The sequence below is a fragment of the Rattus norvegicus genome, chromosome 15 (assembly GCF_021556685.1).
Source record: "Rattus norvegicus strain SHRSP/BbbUtx chromosome 15, alternate assembly SHRSP_T2T, whole genome shotgun sequence".
Classification (NCBI taxonomy): Eukaryota; Metazoa; Chordata; class Mammalia; order Rodentia; family Muridae; genus Rattus; species Rattus norvegicus.
The window spans coordinates 85,927,599-85,949,337 of record NC_141548.1 but is presented as its reverse complement, the minus strand read 5'-3'; the positions used below and the strand labels follow the sequence as shown (position 1 = coordinate 85,949,337).

General features: G+C 39.9%; 2 long non-coding RNA genes across 2 annotated transcripts in view; one reads left to right on the top strand and one right to left on the bottom strand.

Annotated features, from left to right (window-relative positions):
* The window catches only part of LOC148001113 (uncharacterized), a 62,491-nt gene that overhangs the window by 19,352 nt on the left and 21,400 nt on the right, over positions 1-21,739 (bottom strand). The gene's annotated exons all lie outside the window — the stretch shown is intronic.
* LOC102550034 (uncharacterized) lies at positions 1,631-5,994 on the top strand. The gene is made up of 3 exons (XR_015639044.1): positions 1,631-1,754; positions 2,956-3,091; positions 3,318-5,994. It is a non-coding gene; the product is annotated as an uncharacterized LOC102550034 (long non-coding RNA).

The following is a 21,739-nucleotide window of genomic DNA, read 5'->3' as shown; positions in this document are numbered from 1 at the left end:
AACAAATGAAATCTGGTTGAAATTAGGCAACATACATCTTCACATTTTAGAGAAAGCAGGCTAAATAAAGAATGAGACTTCAGAGATTTTTCAGAAGAACATTTGACTGAATGCCAGATAATATCCAAATTGACCATGCCAAGTACAAGCATGATAGTTCTTTTCTCTACAAGTTAGGCTGACCAAAAACAAATTACATTTAGCTAAGTTTGCAGGGCCAGGAAGCAAGTAATTGCGTAATTGAATGTGTGCCTCTTATCCCAGTTCAATCTTATTTTGCTTACTCACAGGGAAGCTGGAGAATACTTACAAGATTTTTCAGATACAAATTTCAGAAGTTTTGAAATAGGCACGCATCGTGTAGAGATAAAAGTGAGGTTAATCTTCAATCATCTGAGTTTTACGTAGCTTATGTCTGATTTCCTCCTTTTGCAGCATAGGTGCAAGTCACCTACGTGTTTTTTAATAAACAGCCAAACTTGGTTAAACATTCTATATTTTTCAAGCTTTTAGTCTTTGGATTGTGAAGCCAAAGATACATTTCAGGTTCGGCCCCCTGAAGCTAGACAGATTATCTTCAGCCAGCACCTGTGTCAGAAAGGGAGCAGCAGAGAGGAGGCTGGGTAGCAACTTGGCTTCGACTCAACAGTGAGAGGCTGGAAGCAACATGGGCACAGCATGCACTCCATCTATGCAGGCAATCTGTTGCTATAGCATTGAATTTCACTTAAAAATGCCAACAAGGATATTTGCTTCCCCCATATTTTACTGATTGGTAGCTAGAATGGCTCCCGATTTTGGGAAAAACATTAGAGTGAAGAGATAGCCAATACAGATGGGTTTCATTACAAGCCAAAGATCTGAATGACAGCAAAAGTATTTCCTCAATTTAAAATTTCTATCAACGAGAACATTTCTAAGCTACAACAGACGAATCGATGATACTATTTAGAAGTGAATGAAGCTTATATTTATCATATGTACATAAATAATAGAAATTTTATTATATAGAATTTAGTGTGACAGTTTATAAGTTAGTTTAGCGTTGCTTAGCTACTCCTTAGCTGAAGCCGCAGTGTTGTAAACAATTTATAAAATATTATTAAGATGACTTGAACAAACATAGATTTGCTTTAAATTTTGAAGCTTACTCTATTCTTTTTTTTTTTTTCTTTTTTTCGGGGCTGGGGACCGAACCCAGGGCCTTGCGCTCGCTAGGCAAGCGCCATACTGCTGAGCTAAATCCCCAACCCCAGCTTACTCTATTCTTCTGGGTAGCTTGTGATATCTGTATGTCTCCAGTGGTATGCCAACGCAGCCAGATAGATAATTAAGAAAAATACCTGAATTATTTTCAAAATCAAGAGAAAAAGATCATTTTAAAAATATGTAGTAGCAGCTATCAAATACTAAAACTTTCTATTCATAAAGGCCTTTTATAGCATATGGATCCCAGTATGTAATGAGACTGCATTGTCTCACTCTTCCAAAAATAATGAAAAGTCTGAGCACACCGATTAATTTCAGACATGAAGAAACTGATTTCATTAGTACTGAGAAATCTTAAGCTACAGCTTGAGCTTCTCCACCAGAAGCCGGAAGCTGGAAACCGGAAACCGGAAGTCAGAAGCAGAGCACCTACTTACACACTCTGAAGAGGAAGGCACTGGGAGGAATGTTCTAAAGAGGGACGCAGCCAAGAGGAAGTGATCAGCAGGGGTCAACGAAAGGAAAGATGCTGCGGTTCCTTCCGGGTAGGGAGTCAAGAGAAATAAATTGCAGGTGCTCAGAGGAGGCAACAAGACGTATAATTATAAAACCATGGTAACTAGAAAAGGCCCAAGGCAAACTTTCTCTGTCTTGAGTTGCTATTGATGACACTACCTTGCTTTACCTAAAAGCAGATATGGTTAAGAAAAGAAGAAAATTTGTCCTTCAAACTTTCTTTGAACTTCACTTAAGATCCCTTTTGGAAGTCTCTCTGATGTAAAATCCTTGAATTGCCTCTCTATACCTAAAACCTATGTATTTGTGTCTCGTGACTCTGAATGACTCGTCCTGTGTGTGTAACGTGTCTTGTGTCCACGTTTGGGCATCTTTTCTATCAGAAAGAACGTTTCTACTTCCGTCTTTCAGTTTGTGACTAAAATTGCTGTAGGTTCGATTAAAGGGGCCGTCAGTTGGATCTCTGAAGTATCTTCTCTGCACCTTTGGAATCTCCCCATCTCTTCTTAACACAGCAACATCACCTTGACTACAGAAAGTGTGCTGCTAAGAAGCACGTTGCTAGGCTTGCTCCACATTAACAGCCAGCACCATCAATACAAACAGTTGTAGGGAATAATTGGTTCCTGTTTGTGACTGACTGGGAGGCCTTTGTTAAAACCCAACATTGGCCAATCTGAAAAACTATGGTTTGAAGTGAACCGACATTGTAAGAAAAATTCAGTAATTCCTGCTTAAAAAAACTGTGCACTATCATTAAATAAATTCACATGTTGCAAGCAAATAAATACTCTTTAGACAATTGAGTTCAATTACCCTACAATTGAAACAATACTAAGTTAGAAAAAGCAGCATTTTAACTGTCAGTACTGGGCATCCCCCCAATCTCCCATTTTATTTCTTCATATGAAAACATTCATTTTCCACCTCTAGCAGTGTTATTTTGGACTTGAGAACTAAATTATGTTCCGAATTCTATAGTAGTGCAATTTGTCTGATATGATAAGAGGGTAGCCAAAAATGTGAAAGTCATATGATTAGCAATTACACAAACAAAGGAATAGCCTAAAGTTGAAATCTCATCACAATTTTTTCTGTGCCCAAAGTTTTAAAGGAGCTCAAATCCATTACCTAGTTTCTTATACAATATCTCACCAAGCGTAATGGGTCCATCATCTGAAGTGTATGTTATGTCTTTCCTCACGTGACGTGTGTGTTTTATCTTTTCAGATCATGGCTCTCAACCTCTTGTCTACGTCTTTGCATCTATAGCACTTTAACAATGGGTGTGCCAAATGAGGTTGACCAAATCAACAGCTCTCATAAATTCCCAGCATTTTTATTGTCATTGGTAGGGGAATGAAAGGTTCGTGTGAATATTATCTGTTCTTCTAACCAGATCAGAGCTCATCTCTGTTGATTAGACCCGTTCCTTTGGAATAATTAAGACCCTGAGGAATTTAGCATATAACATATAACATAGTTTGCTTACCTAACATGTTAAACATATATCATGTTCTTTCTATTGAAATACAGTCTTTTAGGGAATAGTGAACATTTATTTTATTTATTTATTTTTTGTCTTGGCTAAGATGCAACTATAAACCTGGATGAGACAGCTCCTGAAAGCACATTGAAGTTCCCTGCAATAATTTGGTTACTCCGAAAGGTCAGATTCATCAGAAGGCTCAGTCCTTAGCTGCTGGCTTCATGCAGCCTGGAAATAGCATGGTGAAATCCCACCACAGCATCTCGTCACCCAGCTCATGAAGGGGAAGACATGGAGCTTCTGCTATGTTTATTATTTCAAGTCCTTTAAACCATATTGCTCCTTGAAGGGTAGCAATCTGATGTGAGGTGTCTATGAACCTTGTCAGTCATCACTTGCTTTTTTTTTTTAAACAAGTATTTGTTTGTTTATTCATTTATTTGTGTGTGTGCATATACATGGGGCTCAGAAAACAACCAGCAGAAGTTGGTTCTCTCCTCTACCAAGTGGGGTCCAAAGGATGAAATCTAAGTCATAGGACTTGGTGGAAAGGGTTCTTACCCAATCAGCCGTGTCACCAGCCCCTGGCTGCTTGGTTTTTTAAGTAAATTCTGTTACTAACAATTATCTGGGATATCTCATTCTTTGAATTATCTTAAAACAGAAGCTTGGTTTGTGTTGTAAGCTGAACATCCCCCCCCCACCACCCAGTATAGATTCATATACTGAAATCTAAACTCTAAGGGTCTTGAAATATGTCTTATTAAAAGTCTTTAGAGAGCCAGCTGACTTAAAGTTCAATAGAATGACTTCTGATCCTATTCAACTGTTATTCTAGTAAGAGGAAAATAGGATGAAGGCACAAACTGAAAACCATAAGACCAATCAAGGGAAAATGCCAACTCCAAGCAAAGGAAAGAAGCCTCAGAAGAACATAAATCTAGGAGCACCTGAATCTCAAGGGCTAGCCCTCAGAACTATGAGACAATAGAGTTGCATGACTGAAATACAGTGTAGTACTTGGACAGTAGTTATTTATACACTGTCTTAATCTCTAGGGCTGACCTATGATTCATATTCTATGACCTTGGATTCAAAGTCATGTTCAAAACATGTCTGTCTTCAAAAATATATTCTAAGGGATATAGATATATAGAGGGATAGGGATATGTAGTGTATAAAGACAGAGATGGAGATATGGATATATAAAGATAGAGGTGGAGATAAATACATAGCTATTGTTATCTTACAGTTCAGGAAGTTAGAAATAAGCAAACCGGTGTGCCTGTAGATCTCCTTTTTCCTTGAGGGTTCAGAGAATATCTTCTTCCCTTTTTTAGATTATCAAAGCTTCCCACCTTACTCAGTGTCTTAGTCACTGTTCTATTGCTGTGAAGAGACACCATGAAAAGGCAGCTTATAAAAGAAAGCATTTAACTGAGGGCTCGCTTACAATCGTAGAGGGTTAGAGTCCACTCCCATCATGGTGGGGAGCATGGCAGCAGTCACTCCAGCACCAGGCCACTGGCACAGGAGCTGAGAGCTCACATCTGATCCACAAGCATGAGGCGGAGATCAAGAGACTGGGAATGGTGTGGACTTTTGAACCCTAAGAACCCTCCCACACTGACATACTTCTAACAAAGCACACCTCCTAATCCTTCCCAAACCATTCCACCTTCTACTGAGTAAGCATTCAAGTATATGTGAGCCTACGGGGGTCATTCTCATTCAAGCAACCACTCTTAGTTTCTGAGTATTCTCTCCATTTTTCATGGACTTTCTATTTGAATTCTATGGGTCCCGTTGCCAATCTTTTTCTGACCATTCCTCATGCCTACCTCATACAGAGATCCTCGTGATACCATTGGGCTCCAGTTCATTGTCTTCATCACATCTGCAAAGACTTTTTCAAGTAGCAAGATAATGTATGCATACATCTACATCAGGACCACACTACCCTTAAAAGACCTGTTCATCAGCCTACTGCACAAAAACCCAGGTGGGCTGTGGGCTGGTCATGCTGAGATGGAGGCAAGTGAAGAGACCAAGGAGGCTGGGGATGCCATGCAGAGAAGGATCCTGCTGCCAGGCCAAGACGGTACAGGCGTCTGAGCAGCCACTTTATAAGGCAACAAATAGACTTGTACTGTGCGAGAGAATGGGTAGGTGGGGATGTGTTAATTCCAATGAGACCATGGTTTCCGCCAGCCCTTCTAGGCCCATGCCCTAAATGTTACTTAAGCCTCCCAGAGACACCATAGTATTAGCACATTCAATGTGTCTTTATCGCTTAGCAGAGATGCACAAAGTTTAATCTCTTCATAAGGGGGTAGTGTATAAAGCATAATAATTTACTCAGGGATTGTGATCAATTAGGCACTCCTAGTGGAAACTTTGTACAAGATTTCTTTTTGGTTTTTTTGTTTTGTTTTGTTTTTTGTTTTTGTCTTTTTTTTTTCTGTGTGAGTACACATTTATTTTCACCAAGTTTGGTATGGTTTTAGTCTTTTTTCTAATGTATATATTGTTTTATTAATGGATCATTGTTAAAATACAGATAATAGCAACAATTAGTGTGAGCCAATCATATGAACATTTAGTTGGTGTTCTCCATCCTCATTGTATTTTGGCATATATATTATAGTGTCAGACTTTCAATTCACAGAAAAACTAAGGACAGTATCATTATAGTGTTGTACATTAATGCGGTAAGACCTATTGAAAATATACAACTTGAAATCCAGTCCTTTTCCAAACAATAAATCACACAAACAGGTATAAATGGATATGTGTCTATTTCATTGGCATACTTATGAACATTTTGTAAACATGTCCTTCACTATTTGTAAGTGTAGTAGTTCACCATGAGAGAGTGATATTTTCCTCCACACACCAAAGTTAACAATATAAGGAGCTGCTACTTTGGTTGCCTGACCTTTAGCAAAATGATCTTAGCTATTTTTTCCATCTTTATTAAATTGAGTATTTCTTATTTACATTTCAAATGTTATTCCCTTTTCCGATTTCCAGACCAACATACCCCAACCCCTCCCCCTCCCCTTCTTTATGGGTGTTCCCCTCCCCAACCTCCCCCCATTGCCACCCTCCCTCCAACAATCCCATTCACTGGGGGTTCAGCCTTGGCAGGACCCAGGGCTTCCCCTTCCACTGGTGCTCTTACTAGGATATTCATTGCTACCTATGAGGTCAGAGTCCAGGGTCAGTCCATGTATAGTCTTTAGGTAGTGGCTTAGTCCCTGGAAGCTCTGGTTGCTTGGCATTGTTGTTCATATGGGGTCTCAAGCCCCTTCAGCTCTTTCAGTCCTTTCTCTGATTCCTTCAACGGGGGCCCCGTTCTCAGTTCAGTGGTTAGCTGCTGGCATTCACCTATGTATGTGTCATATCCCGGCAGTGTCTCTCAGGAGAGATATACATCCAGTTCCTGTCAGCCTGCACTTCTTTGCTTCATCCATCTTATCTAATTGGGTGGCTGTATATGTATGGGCCACCTGTGGGGCAGGCTCTGAATGGGCGTTCCTTCAGTCTCTGTTCTAAACTTTGCCTCCCTATCCCCTCCTAAGGGTATTCTTGTTCCCCTTTTAAAGAAGGAGTGAAGCATTCACATTTTGGTCATCCTTCTTGAGTTTCATGTGTTCTGTGCATCTAGGGTAATTTGAACATTTGAGCTAATATCCACTTATCAATGAGTGCAGACCATGTGTGTTTTTTCTGTGATTGGGTTACCTCACTCAGGATGATATTTTCCAGTTCCATCCATTTGCCCATGAATTTCATAGAGTCATTGTTTTTGATAGCTGAGTAGTATTTCATTGTGTAGATGTACCACAGTTTCTGTATCCGTTCCTCTGTTGAAGGGCATCTGGGTTCTTTCCAGCTTCTGGCTATTATAAATAAGGCTGCTATGAACATAGTGGAGCATGTGTCCTTGTTATATGTTGGAGCATCTTTTGGGTATAAGTCCAAGAATGGTATAGCTGGGTCCTCAGATAGTGCAATGTCCAATTTTCTGAGGAACCTCCAGACTGATTTCCAGAATGGTTGTACCAGTCTGCAATCCCACCAACAATGGAGGAGTGTTCCTCTTTCTCCCCGTCCTCGCCAGCATCTGCTGTTGCCGGAGTTTTTGATCTTAGCCATTCTGACTGGTGTGAGGTGGAATCTCAGGGTTGTTTTGATTTGCATTTCCCTTATGACTAAAGATGTTGAACATTTCTTTAGGTGCTTCTCAGCCATTCGATATTCCTCAGTTGTGCATTCTTCGTTTAGCTCTGAACCCTATTTATTAATTGGGTTATTTGTCTTCCTGCAGTGCAACTTCCTGAGTTCTTTGTATATTTTGGATATAAGGCCTCTATCTGTTGTAAGATTCGTAAAGATCTTTTCCCAATCTGTTGGTTGCTGTTTTGTCCTAACCACAGTGTCCTTTGCCTTACAGAAGCTTTGTAGCTTTATGAGATCCCATTTGTCAATTCTTGATCTTAGAGCATAAGCCATTGATGTTTTGTACAGGAAGTTTTCTCCAGTGCCCATGTGTTCGAGATGCTTCCCCACTTTTTCTTCTATTAGTTTGAGTGTATCTGGTTTGATGTGGAGATCCTTGATCCACTTGGACTTAAGCTTTGTACAGGGTGATAAGCATGGATCGATCTGCATTCTTTTACATGCTGACCTCCAGTTGAACCAGCACCATTTGCTGAAAATGCTCTTTTTTCCATTGGATGGTTTTGGCTCCTTTGTCAAAAATCAAGTGACCATAGGTGTGTGGGTTCATTTCTGGGTCTTCAATTCTATTCCATTGGTCTATCTGCCTGTCTCTGTACCAATACCATGCAGTTTTTATCACTATTGATGTGTAATACTGCTTGAGTTCAGGGATAGTGATTCCCCCAGAAGTCCTTTGCTTGTTTAGGATAGTTTTAGCTATCCTGGGTTTTTTGTTATTCCAGATGAACTTGCAAATTGTTCTTTCTGACTCTATGAACAATTGGATTGGAATTTTGATAGGGATTGCATTGAATCTGTAGATCGCCTTTGGTAAAATGGCCATTTTTACTAAATTAATCCTGTCAATCCATAAGCATGGGAGATCTTTCCATCTTCTGAGGTCTTCTTCAATTTCTTTCCTCAGTGTCTTGAAGTTCTTATTGTACATATCTTTTACTTGCTTGGTTAAAGTCACACCAAGGTACTTTATATTATTTGGGTCTATTATGAAGGGTGTCATTTCCCTAATTTCTTTCTCGGCTTGTTTCTCTTTTGTATAGAGGAAGGCAACTGATTTATTTGAGTTAATTTTATACCCAGCCACTTTGCTGAAGTTGTTTATCAGCTTTAGTAGTTCTCTGGTGGAACTTTTGGGATCACTTAAATATACTATCATGTCATCTGCAAATAGTGATATTTTGACCTCTTCTTTTCTGATCTGTATCTGTTTGATCTCCTTTCACTGTCTGATTGCTCTGGCTAGAACTTCAAGAACTATATTGAATAAGTAGGGAGAGAGTGGGCAGCCTTGTCTAGTCCCTGATTTTAGTGGGATTGCTTCAGGTTCATCTCCATTTAGTTTAATGTTAGCAACTGGTTTGCTGTATATGGCTTTTACTATGTTTAGGTATGGGCCTTGAATTCCTATTCTTTCCAGGACTTTTATCATAAAGGGGTGTTGAAATTGCCAAATGCTTTCTTAGAATCTAGTGAAATGATCATGTGGTTTTTATCTTTCAGTTTGTTTATATAGTGGATTACATTGATGGTTTTCCATATATTAAACCATCCCTGCATAACGGGATGAAGCCTACTTGATCATGATGGATGATTGTTTTGATGTGTTCTTGGATTCGGTTTGCAAGAATTTTATTGAGTATTTTTGTGTCAATATTCATAAGGGAAATTGGTCTGAAGTTCTCTTTCTTTGTTGGGTCTTTGTGTGGTTTAGGTATAAGAGTAATTGTGGCTTCATAGAAGGAATTCGGTAGTGCTCCATCTGTTTCAATTTGTGGAATAGTTTGGACAGTATTGGTATGAGGTCTTCTATGAAGGTCTGATAGAATTATGCACTAAACCTGTCTGGACCTGGGCTCTTTTTGGTTGGGAGACTGTTAATGACTGCTTCTATTTCTTTAGGACTTATGAGGTTGTTTAAATGGTTTATCTGTTTCTGATTTAACTTCGTACCTGGTATCTGTCTAGGAAATTGTCCATTTCCTGCAGATTTTCAAGTTTTGTTAAATATAGGCTTTTGTAATAGGATCTGATGATTTTTTGAATTTCCTCTGAATCTGTAGTTATGTCTCCCTTTTCATTTCTGATTTTGTTAATTTGGACACACTCTCTGTGTCCTCTGGTTAGTCTGGCTAAGGGTTTATCTATCTTGTTTATTTTCTCAAAGAACCAGCTTTTGGTTCTGTTGATTATTTGTATAGTCCTTTTTGTTTCTACCTGGTTGATTTCAGCTCTGAGTTTGATTATTTCCTGCCTTCTACTCCTCCTGGGTGTATTTGCTTCTTTTTGTTCTAGAGCTTTTAGATGTGCTGTCAAGCTGCTGACATATGCTCTCTCCTGTTTCTTTCTGTAGGCACTCAGAGCTATGAGTTTTTCTCTTAGCACAGCTTTCATTGTGTCCCATAAGTTTGGGTATGTTGTACCTTCATTTTCATTAAATTCTAAGAAGTCTTTAATTTCTTTCTTTCTTTATTCCTTGACCCCATTATCATTGAATAGAGCATTCCATGTATATGTGGGCGTTCTTCCCTTATTTTTATTGAATACTTTAGCCCGTGGTGGTCTGATAGGATGCATGGGATTCTTTCTATCTTTCTGTATCTGTTGAGGCCTGTTTTATGACCAATTATATGGTCAGTTTTGGAGAAAGTACCATGAAGTGGTGAGAAGAAGGTATATCCTTTTGTTTTAGGATAGAATGTTCTATAAATATCTGTTAAGTCCATTTGGTTCATGACTTCTCTTAGTCTGTCCATGTCTCTGTTTATTTCTGTTTCCGTGTTCTGTCCATTGATGAGAGTGGGGTGTTGAAATCTCCTACTATTATTGTGTTAGGTGCAATGTGTGCTTTGAGCTTTAGTAAGCTTTCTTTTATGTATGTAGGGGCCCTTGTATTTGGAGTATAGATATTTAGGATTGAGAGTTCATCTTGGTGGATTTTTCCTTTGATGAATATGAAGTGTCCTTCCTTATCTTTTCTGATGACTTTTGGTTGAAAATCGATTTTATTCAATATTAGAATGGCTACTCCAGCTTGCTTCTTCAGACCATTTGCTTGGAAAGTTGTTTTCCAGCCTTTTACTCTGAGGTAATGTCTGTCTTTGTCCGTGAGGTGTGTGTCCTGTAGGCACCAAAATGTTGGATTCTCATTGCATATCCAGTTTGTTAATCTGTGTCTTTTTATTAGGGAATTGAGTCCATTGATGTTGAGAGATATTTCAGAATAGTGATTGTTGCTTCCTCTTATCTTTGTATTTGGAGGTGAGATTATGTTTGTGTACTTGTCTTCGCTTTGTTTTGTTGCAAAGTGATTAGCTTCTTGCTTTTTCTAGGGTGTAGCTTGCCTCCTTGTGTTGGGCTTTACCATTTATTATCCTTTGTAGGGCTGGATTTGTAGACAGATATTGTATAATTTTTGTTTTGTCATGGAATATCTTGGTTTCTCCATCTCTGTTATTTGAGAGTGCTTCTGGATACAGTAACCTGGGCTGGCATTTGTGTTCTCTTAGGGTCTGTATGACATCTGTCCAGTGTCTTCTGGCTTTCATAGTCTCTGGTGAGAAGTCTGGTGTAATTCTGATAGGTCTGCCTTTATATTTCTTGACCTTTTTCCCTTACTGCTTTTAATCTTTCTTTGTTTTGTGCATTTGGTGTTTTGACTATTATGTGACGGGAGGAGTCCAATCTATTTGGAGTTCTGTAGGCTTCTTGTATGTTTATGGGCATCTCTTTCTTTAGGTTAGGGAAGTTTTATTCTATGATTTTGTTGAAGATATTTACTGTTCCTTTGAGCTGGGAGTCTTCACTCTCTTCTATACCTATTATCCTTAGGTTTGATCTTCTCATTGAGTCCTGGATTTCCTGTATGTTTTGGACCAGTAGCTTTTTCCATTTTCCATTATCTTTGACAGTTGAGTCAATGATTTCTATGGAATCTTCTGCTCCTGAAATTCTCTCCTCTATCTCTTGTATTCTGTTGGTGATGCTTGTATCTATGGCTCCTTGTCTCTTCCTTTTGTTTTCTATATCCAGGGTTGTCTCCCTTTGTGCTTTCTTTATTGCTTCTATTTCCATTTTTAATTCCTTCACCCGTTTGATTGTATTTTCCTGGAATTCTTTCAGGGATTTTTGTGATTCCTCTCTATAGGCTTCTACTTGTTTATTTATGTTTTCCTGTATTTCTCTAAAGGAGTTCTTTATGTCTTTCTTAAAGTCCTCCATCATCATGATAAAATGTGATTTTGAAACTAGATCTTGCTTTTCTGGTGTATTTGGATATTCAGTGTTTGCTTTGTTGGGAGAATTGGGCTCTGATGATGCCATGTAGTCTTGGTTTCTGTTTCTTGGGTTCTTGCGCTTGCCTCTCGCCATAGGTTGTCTCTGGTGTCACTTGTTTTGCTATTTCTGACAGTGGTTTTACCTTCCTATAGGCCTGTGTGTCAGGAGTGCTGTAGACCTGTTTTCCTGTTTTCTTTCAGCCATTTCTGGGAACAGAGTGTTCTGCTCTCAGACGTGTAGTTGTTCCTGTCCACTGGCTTTCAGCTGTCCCTGTGGATGGGAACCAGAAGGGCCTGCCCCTACTTCTCCTAGGTCCCTGTGCACCGGGGGCCCAGAAGGCACTAGATGTTTTCCTCTAGAGTCAGAAATGCGGGCAGAGATTAGTCTCCTCTGGTTTCCCAGGCATGTCTGCCCCTCTGAAGGTCTAGCTGTCCCTCCCCCAGGATTTGTATGTAGGGAGCTGTTTGACCAGGTCTGTTCAGATCTGGGCGCAGTCTGGACCGCAGGGCTCCTGCAGCTTGACTCTTTATACAAGTTTAAAGTCGACACAAATAAGTAAAAACTAAAGAAATTTTAGTTTCAAGACTGAAAACATTTGTTTTGGTTTGGTTTTTGTTAGAGATTTTTGTTAGGAGTTTACAATTCCTGTTCTGGATTTTTCCTAATTAGATCCTGCTTTAATAGCCACATGAAATCAATGGGTTATGTGAACCCCTTGAGTCTTCTGTGCACATCTACTTACAGAGCTATAGAAGTCTTAAGTATAAAGCTAAGCCATATTCTCATGACTCAGGGAATGTTAAGATTGCAGAAAAATATGGAAAGCTTCACACACCCACACACCCACACACACTCTTTTGTCATGACATAAAAACATTCAAGATGTATTAAGGCATCTGAATAAATTTGAAGCCCTTAAAATATGCTGTGTATACTAAATGCCTCCAGAACTGTTTTTAAACAGCCACAGTGATCTGTATATTGGAGTAAACAGGCACATTCACTATCCTGCATCACAGGGAAGAGGGAAAATTTATTCTCCCAGTTTCCTTACAGGTTGTGCAACCACCGGAAATCACCTAACTTCCCAGAACTCTGGGTTCCTCCCCTGTAGGAGAGGACAAAAAAATAAATTAACAGATTGCATAAATACTTTCCACTCAGTCAATGCCTGTTTAAATTTATAGTCTCAGTATTGACATGATAAGCCCCTAATATGGGAAATTTGACACAAACATACAATTCTATTCAAAACAAAATGTGAGGAAGAAGTCAGTGTCAGGATTCACACACTGTCCCCATTAAGCCTAAAGTTGAAACAGCCAGAGAAAGAAATGAAGTGGCAAGAAAAGAGAAGCACCTAACTATTATCAGTCTCTCTTCATCCCTGCTCCCAGATGCTGCCTGTGTAATGCTACTGTGGTAGCTTCTCTGAAATGTTGGCTGCATTTTCCAGAAGACCAAGTGAAACGAGAAGACTAGCAGTTGCCTGACCCCCTTCACGGAAGCATTCAAGAATTCTGTACATGTGTGGTCTTAGATCCACAGAGCAAAGAATACACAAGCATGCTTTTTAATGTCTACCAAACACAAACAATGTTTTAAAGGGATTCAGAATATAGATCCAGCAGAGGATTGTGGGCCAACAGGAAGCAGGAAGCAGGAAGCAACTCTGTTGCAGCAAGTCCATTTCTGTAGGTTTTCTTGCCAATACGTGTTTAATCTTGAAGTCTCCCTTACTGGATTGGAGACCTACCTGACCTATACACTTTCAGTGATTATCTCAGCACTTATCAACTGCATATGAAGAAAAACAAGGCATGTTTGCAGAGAACAGATGGGTGCGTACGTCTGAGGGCGGTTCTGTCTTCCCAGAAGTACCAGCTCGCTCTAGCAGAAGGGTTTAGGGAACAGAGTGAAGGAATAACTCTGTTCAGACAAAGCAAAACATCATCATTTCTCCTTCTTCGTGTACCAATGGAAACTACATGGAAAGTCAGGAGCTGTGTTAGTGCTACTGATTACACATAGTCAGAAAAATGTCTACAGTTGTCTTAGACCAGCTGAAAATTATGTTTTTAGATTTCATATACGGTTAATGGGGACTGAAGCAAAAGGAGACATCTTGTTTTTCTAAAAAGAAAAAAAATTAAATCAACCAAATTTGCTCAGGGTTGCAACAAAAATCTTTTAAAACCAAGATATCATCTAAGTGCTCGAAGCTTGATCAAGACAGACAATGGTTTTAGAGACAAAGCAAAGTTTAAACGATTCACTAATTTTTTTTCATAGATATGATCTAAGCTGCTTAGACCACCAAGGAGGTTAGACCACCAAGGAGGTTTCTTATTTCCTCCATCTAAATCAAATATGGAAAGTGAAGAATCTCAGGAATTTTCTTTAGAGCAGGGTGAGAAGTATGCAGTGTTTCTGGGAAAACCACATTCTCCAGTGAAATTTAAATAAGAAAATGTCTCCCTTCTGTAGCTCGCTATTGTGCATTTCGTCACTAAACAATGGAGAATCGCTTGGTGTGTGTCCACTTACTGATGGACAGATGTACCTGTGTGCCTGTTACAGGAGAGTCTAGAGAAGGTAGAACCAAAAGTCATAGAAAATTCAACCCTGAGTTCTGCTCCACAGAATCCACCTAAGAAGCAGATAGACAGGTGGACATCCGCATTGCCTGAACATCTCAGGCTTTGCAGATCATAAGCGTGAGATGCGGGTTAGGGTGACTTTGCAGTTCCTAAGAATAAAGCAGAGGGGTCAAGGGTAAAGCTCTCCCTGCTGCAGGCTCTCCCCAGGGTAAGGCAGTTGTATGCAGACTACACACATCAAATATTCACACATGTGTGACTGCTACTCTTTTAGGCTTCCCTTAGGAGTACTAAATAGTCATGTCAGTTGAATCTGTTCTTCTATGTATGATTTCTGAAAAAAATAATTGAATGGCTTCAAGGTCAAGCTTCTGGGTAGGAAAAGTCTGTCTAGACTGTGCATCTGTCTAATCTTAGATCGGTAAGACTGAAATCCACAGTAAGTGATGCTGCTCACTCTAGGAACGCTAAAAGACACGGTCGCTGGTCTATCTGCACAGAGGAAGCAATAAAGACACGTGACCACCACCCCTCAAATAACCAGGTAGGCATCAAGATAGCTTTTCTTTAGAGTTGATTAAAATGTCTCTGTCATTTCATTCTGGTCTTGTGTCTGTGTGTTTACTTGCTGGGGCATGTGAAGAAACTTGAACAAACCAGGACCAAAAAAGATGCCAGACTGAACTGGATGTAGTTTTCCATTCCCAAACTGCTCCACAAGGTGTGGGAGCAACTAAACAGTTCGGTTAAAACCGATTATTCAGATCAGCAGAGGGACAGCTAGCTAAGTTTCCCCCAGTTCCTGTAAGAACAAAACAAAACTGCCATCTCAGTTACAAAATGACACAGGTCTCCAGTGGCAGTTTCAAAATTCCTTCTCCAGAGAAGCCGTTTGGCCACAGAATCTACCAATTATTTTCTGCTAAAAGACAGAATTATATTTTCTTCCAAGTGACACTAGACAGAAATCACTCAAACTCAAAATAAGACAGCTTGGGATGTAACCGAATTAAGTTAATTGTATAAGCCAATTTGCTTTTATATTGTATTACAGAAGCAAACAGCAGGGCTTCGGCCTTTGTGTACACATTCAGCCATATGCAGCTCGTCAGAAATGTTGACGCAGTATGTAAAAACTTTAGAAGCAGGGACGTTGTCAATTTTTTAACTAGATGATATAAGGGAGGGGATGGATTTTGTATCTTCTCTGACACACCAGTTCAGCTCTCAAGAATATTTATACTTTTCCAGTCGATTTTAACAAAATATTTTTAGCTTTCTATATCACACATCCACACAATGAAAAAAAGATTCAAGGTCACGGTGTGCTAGCGAGCTTTAAAAATTCGAACAGCCAAAGATATTTCCTACTAGATATGTGCAAGCCTTTGTTGACATTTTATTCTCTGTCTTAGAGACATCATAAAAAGGTATTTTACAGAATTCCTCTTTTCCAAATACAATTTGATTATATTTTGGTAAATATTGGTTTTCCTGGTTATATCGCTGGAAGGAAAGGTTCAATCTGCTGGGGGAAAATCCCAGTACTTAAGCAGATGTTTAAACATCTGTTTCTTGGTAAACAAATAAAAAGAGCGGTCCCTCATGAAATGAGTGTCTACTGTGTGACACTGCTTATCCTGTGTTGAGCAGTTGGTTATACAAATTAGAGGGTAAAGCCAGGGGCTTGGAAGGAGTCCAAGGATGAGGCAATGACGTTCCCGGTGGCTGCTTTTGGGCAGTGACGACACTGTGTTTAAAGCCGACTCCACGTGTGTTCAGACTCAAGTTTATATTGGGCTTAGTGAAAACAGAAACCAAAGATTTTTCAGAAGGACCTTTGCAGACTGCTGGCAAGCAAGTAAAGGAAGGCATTCTGGCTAATGCGGAACCAGCCAGAGAGCTGTTTGCCAGTCCCCCGAGGAAGAGGCTGATGTCATGGCGCCATCGCCTTTAGGCCACTAAGCTACAGAGAAAAGCCCGAGGGACTGTTAGCGACATGACACTGCTTTTGCCAGGTCCCACAGGTCGGGACACATAAGTAGGGAGCCAGAGCGGTAACTGCTGCCTGCACAGATACAGACCTCTGCTTGGGCAGGGATGCTCTAAGCGTGCCCTTGTTAGCGCTCTCCCAGCAGAGTTTCAGTGTGGCGCCCGTGTGGGATAATGATCCCTCTCTTGCCCAGCTCAGCCACCAACCTGCAGAAGAGTGCCGGACTGGCCATCAGCTGTGTGACAGAGCTGGCCTCTTTCTCAGTTCTGCCTCTCAGTCTCCCACCCATCTCTTCTATCCAGAGGTGGGTTTAGTTGTCAAGGCCTTTCTCAAACACTTAAAAGTTTCCCTTCCTGTTTTCAACCCAGCCCTCAAGAATAATCTTTTCAAGGTCACATTTGAAAGTGTGTCTAGAAGAGAGATGCAAAAGAGAAAAGGGCAAAAAAGTTCAAACTACACCCCCATCCCCTTTGAGTGTAGATTGCCTTAAGAATCTTTTCCTCTCCTGAGGTCAGCCCCAGATGTAGCTGTCATAGCCTTTTCTTTCTTTCTTTTAATTTTATTTTTCTTGCACATTTTATGTATTTATGTTTCAAATGTTATCCTCTTTCCCCCCTCTCCCCGACCACCCTTCTCATTTCTAGATTCTATGAGGATACTCCCACTCCCACCCACCCACTCCCACCTCAGCCTTCAGGGACGTCTACTGTTCTCCCAGCTTCCTCACATGAACATAGAGTCAGGCTATGGATATAGTTTGACAAAGTGCTTTTTTATTCCTTTGCAATGAGTGGTTTGCTAGATCGCTACATATGAACCTGCTTCTTATCTGCTCCATGAATTACTTGTAGTGAATGTTCTGTAACCTGCCCTACTGTCTTCCTATTGAGAGATCACCATCATTTTTCCTCTCCGACAGACATTGTATCTCTGTAACAAGGATACACCATGATAAACGAGATCATGCTAAAGAAATTCTGACTTACTTACGATGAAGCAACTCAAAGGAACACAGAACATCTGATTAGTTCTTTTACAGGCTGGTCTGAGGCCCACCAGCACATACGTAGCTGAGAGCTGCCTTGTCTGCCTCAGTGGGAGAGGATCTGTCTAATTGTGTAGAGACCTGATGCCCCAGAGGCAAATGGAGGGGGACTGGGGAGGAACTCTAATAAGAGGGAGGACCAGGAGGGGCAGCATTCCGGATGCAAATAAACAAACAAACAAACAAACAAACATACTGAAAAACATATGTACACTTTAACTGCAAGAACAGTAGGAAAGTATTCCTTTTAAAAGATCCTCTCATAGTGTGGTTGATAGAGAAATGCTTTTTGTAAAAGCAATCAATCTGTCATTCTTAAACATTCTTTAAGCCAAGAGGAATCTATGGCCATCACATTTTTCAGAGCTTGTCATGATGTAATTCCAATTAGGAAACTATTTATTTTGTCCAAAGGGACAGAGTAAATGGCTCCCAGTGAAAGTCATTTTGCAACTGTCAGAGATCTAATCCAACAGAAATATTTTTTCACAGATGGGTCACTCCCAAGAGACTTAATCTCCAACCTTCTTTTTGGAGAATCTGAATTTTAAAAAATCATTGCAACCCAGAAAAATGTATATTAAGTTATACTATAACACAAAAGTATAGAAACAAAGCTTTAAAATAAAGAATATTTTTTTAAAAAGTAAAGAATATTTTTAAAAGTAAAGAATATTCAACAACCCAGACAGTGAGCATAGGGTGTAACACTGAGACTCATAGTTACGAATAACACTGCTTCCACCAAACGTTCTCTGCTGCGGAAGCCTCCGAGGTTCTAGAAAGAGAATGGAGAATGAGGGAGAGTATGAAAGACATACCTCAAGATTATAAGGCTAATCCAGAACTCAGACCTTCCAAATCCTCCACCCTGCGCCTTCTGTATGCAGTGCGAAACCACGCCGTGAGAGAAACAAATGGAGATGTTCCCGAATCGCTGAATTATTAATGCCCTTCACACTGGGAAGCTAAATGATAAAATGTTTCCCAAATTAGCTTGACATGAAGATGTGGATTTTGCCATCCGCTAGGATGTCACGGTAGCTGCTGATGTTCTTTGAGGCAGAGATCATACGTGACTGACTGTAGGGTGAGAGGGTCTGCCACACAGTTCATAATGAAGCTCGTGTCAGCTGGAATCAGTGGGCATCACTACACCCATATGTAGACACACACAGACCAGTGTTCCCAGAGGAGACCCAGCATCTGTCCAGACACCAGAGTGTCTGGACCTTCAAACTGACAAAGGCCATTAAGCCGGGCATAATATGTGCCTTGAGATACAATTATTCTTTGTCTTAGCCAAGAGCTAAGATGAGGCCATTGCTACTAATACTGCCTTCTCGCCCTTTAAGGATTGTACAAGGCCTTTTGTTGGGGGCTCACATCTATGTATGACTGTCGTGCTCTCTCCATAGAAACCATGCTTTACTCATTGTCTTACGTAACCCGTGCTCAGGTATGCACCTCTTATAGTGTATGGCATAGTACCTCATACTACGTACGCAGTAAACAATATAAACAGTATATACTCAGTAGTCGTAATAGGAAAATGATATTAAGCATCAAATGCTATCTAGAATAATGTAGCATAAGTAATTAGGAGAAAATATTCTTATAAATATTTCTTACTTCAAGATGGTATACTTATTGTAAAGGACAACAGAGTCATGGTTATTACAAATTTTAAAACTGCTACAAGAGAGAGAAAAACAGCTTGACCAGTTTGCATAAACTGACAATTGGTCTCCTCACATCCCTTTGGATAATTATACTTCTTACATTACACATAAATTATTTGTCAAGGAAAGAGGGAGGGGCAGAACAATATGCCCAGAATATTGAAACCTGCATAAAATGTGATGTACTTATTCGCCTATATAATTATAGTTATAGACAAAGCTGAAAGAATTTATTCTGAAAGAATAAGTAAAAATCCAACAGCAACTTATTAAACTATATGTGCTTTTATACATGTTTTAATATGCCCCTGAGAGGTAAGCGGGAATAACATGAAACGCCCCAGGAGGTGGGGGAGGGGCAAGCTCCAGACGCGTTAGCCTGGTTATGAGTTACTGAGATTACTCTGAGGAGTAACTCTGGTGATCACTTACCTCAGACTAAGCCACACCCGACTTAGTGTTCTGAACTCTCAACTTGTTCTTATTGGGTTCTAGAAAGAATCTCAAAAAGGAGTTGATAAGATTTAGGCAGAGCATGGAAGCCTTGATACTGCTTTTGCTTACATGGGGATTTTAGCTATTAGGTCATTGATAAGCAAGCTACATTCCGTAAAACCGCATAATGGCATCCAATACTGGGGTTCCCAAGAGAGTCCCCTCTTACGTTTTCTTCTGGGATCCATCAATCCATCAATGATATCTTTGTAGGCATTTTTCATACAATATATGTATTTCAAAATACATATGTCATTCAGAATCTTGCTTCCTTGACATCACTATAATATGATGTTATGCCTTTTCAATGAAAACGAATTTGTAATATCTTATTTAATCAAATCTATTTAATATATCATATGTTCCACTGCCAAGCATATAGTTATGTCCAGTTCTATACGAATATAAATTATTCCTTAGTCACCACTTAATATTGTCTCTTCCATCTATTTCTTCAGGATAAGAATACATTCTTGTAAAATATTGACTTAATGAGGTCACTGAAATCCTATCCTTTAAGTTTTATGCTCAGAAGTATTGATTAAAATCAGCAAGCTAGAGTTTGGAAGCAAACATGTCATTGTAATTGTATTCTATAAGCACAACCAAGGTTATTCAGAACAGGGATTCCAGGAGTGGACCTCCTAGGACCCACGGATCCCCTCCATTTATATGCAAGCCTTTGTGTTCATGTATCTGTCTACATCTTCTCTTATGCAACTCCATCAGTTTCGTTGTAAGCATACATAAACCAAAGGGGTTAAACATGTCTGACATGAGTATATGAACCAAAATCATAAGATAGAGTGCATGTAATGTACTTAGCATTATATCTAACACGTGAAATTTGAAATAAACTGGTTAACAAAAATTGCACACACCATGATTTGTTGCACTTGCTATTAAAGTATACCCACTGAAATGATGACCTCTCAACTCATAAAAATGTAGATTTTTTTTTACTTCTGTAAAAACAGAATATATTTTCTGATTGATAAGGTCAGTGATGGTAGTATAAAAAACAAATGGTTTTTTTTTATAACTCTGATTAGGAAGTTCGTTAATGTATCATTTTCTCTTGAGCTATAAAGTTATACTTAACTTAATCTTTACTGGTTCAACTGTGGTTATTTTATCTTTCTTGAGGGGCAAATAATTTATCAAGAGAGCAATCACCTATGAAAACTTATATTTTACATATCCTGAGCGAGAAATAAATTTTTTATCAATGCACTATGTACCGCATACACTATGTACTAAAATGACTTAGTCATTTTTATGTGCATGAGTGTTTCACCTCCATGTACATGTGTGCACCACATGTGTGTCTGGTGCCTAGGAGGGTCAGAAGGAGTTATCAGACGCCCTGAAAGTGCACTTTATGGATAGTTGTGGACTGTGTGGGTGCTGGGCACCCACACGGCTCTGCCACAGCAGTGTAAGAAACACTGTTAGGGTCCATTTTCAGTACAGATGCTGTACTGCCTTGTGTTGTATGCCAAATCAACACAAGCTGGAGTTCTCACAGAGAATGGAGTCTCCTTTGAGGAAATGCCTCCATAAGACCAGATATAAGGCATTTCCTCAACTAGTGATCAAAGTGGAAGGGCCCATTGTGGGTGGTGCTACCCCTGGGCTGGCAGTCCTGGGTTCCACAGGAAAGAAAGTTGAGCAAGCCAGGGGAAGCAAGCCAGTAAGCAGTATCCCTCCATGGCCTCTGCATCAGCTCCTGCCTCCAAGTTCCTGCCCTATGTGAGTTTCTGCCCTGACTTCCTTTGGTGATGAGCAGCAATGTAGAAGTGTAAGCTGGATAAACCCTTTCCTCCTCAGATTGCTTCTTGATTGTGATGTTTGTGCAGGAATAGGAACCCTGACTGAGACAGATAATCTTAGGTTTTGTTGGAGTTCTAGGCAAGCAGTGGCATTGGGCCATTCCCTCTCCCAGCTAGCTGCTGGGACTTGCTTGAGACAGGACTTTGACAGTTAAATAGGTAGTTTGTTATGTCACTGACCCCAGGATCAGATCCTCTTAAACCCCAAATTGTTCACTGGATGAAGTTTTGTGTCCTGAGCCAAAGTAATGAGGAGTTAGAGAGCTGCAAGTCTCAGCGTACAGGAGAAGAGGAATTTCTCGAGTTTGGACAGTTTCAAGAACACTGTCTTACACCAAGTCAGCATGTTGGCTCT